The following is a 651-nucleotide window of genomic DNA, read 5'->3' as shown; positions in this document are numbered from 1 at the left end:
AACTGCCCCCCCGTTATGCCACTTAATCCCTCCCTGGTCCAGTTCATGAGCTGACCCACCCCAAAACTCCATGAACATATGACTTACCTGGGCCAATCAGTGCCTTCCTTGGCACTTTTGCTAGAACTATAAGGAAAGATAAATTTGTTTTCCTCTGGGATTGTTCAATTTGTAGGATATAAACCTGGAGCTACCCGATACCACCATGTAGAGAAAGAATCCTCAGAGATGGTGAGGTCCAGCTCTAATTATATAACTTCAGCCCCTGAACCTAGGTATGTCAGAAACCATAGGTTTCTTGGTTAACTTAACCATGTTAAGCATGAGTCACTGATACTCTCAACCTTCCACCCTTTCTGTCTCAGTTTATTTGGCTTAAGCCGGTTTGAGTTTAGTCTCTGTCACTTGATACCAAAAGAGTCATGAATGAGCTCTTCCTTTCTCCGTCATCGTGGTGTGTGCCTGACTCCGCTTCTCACCATGTCTTCTCACAAGACTTTCAGGATTAAGTGATTCCTGGCTAAAAAACAAAAGCAAAATCGTCCCATTCCCCAGTGGATTCGGATGAAAACTGGTAATAAAATCAGGTACAACTCCAAAAGGAGACATTGGAGAAGAACCAAGCTAGGTCTGTAAGGAATTGCACATGAG

The 651-nt window shown here is 43.6% G+C and overlaps 1 pseudogene; it reads left to right on the top strand.

Annotated features, from left to right (window-relative positions):
- The first annotated feature begins 480 nt into the window (after nt 1–480).
- Nucleotides 481–651, top strand: LOC112425449 (large ribosomal subunit protein eL39-like; annotated as a pseudogene).

This window comes from Macaca nemestrina, chromosome 6 (assembly GCF_043159975.1).
Source record: "Macaca nemestrina isolate mMacNem1 chromosome 6, mMacNem.hap1, whole genome shotgun sequence".
Classification (NCBI taxonomy): domain Eukaryota; kingdom Metazoa; phylum Chordata; class Mammalia; order Primates; family Cercopithecidae; genus Macaca; species Macaca nemestrina.
Note: the sequence above shows the minus strand (reverse complement) of the source record. Positions and strands in the feature narration are given on the sequence as shown.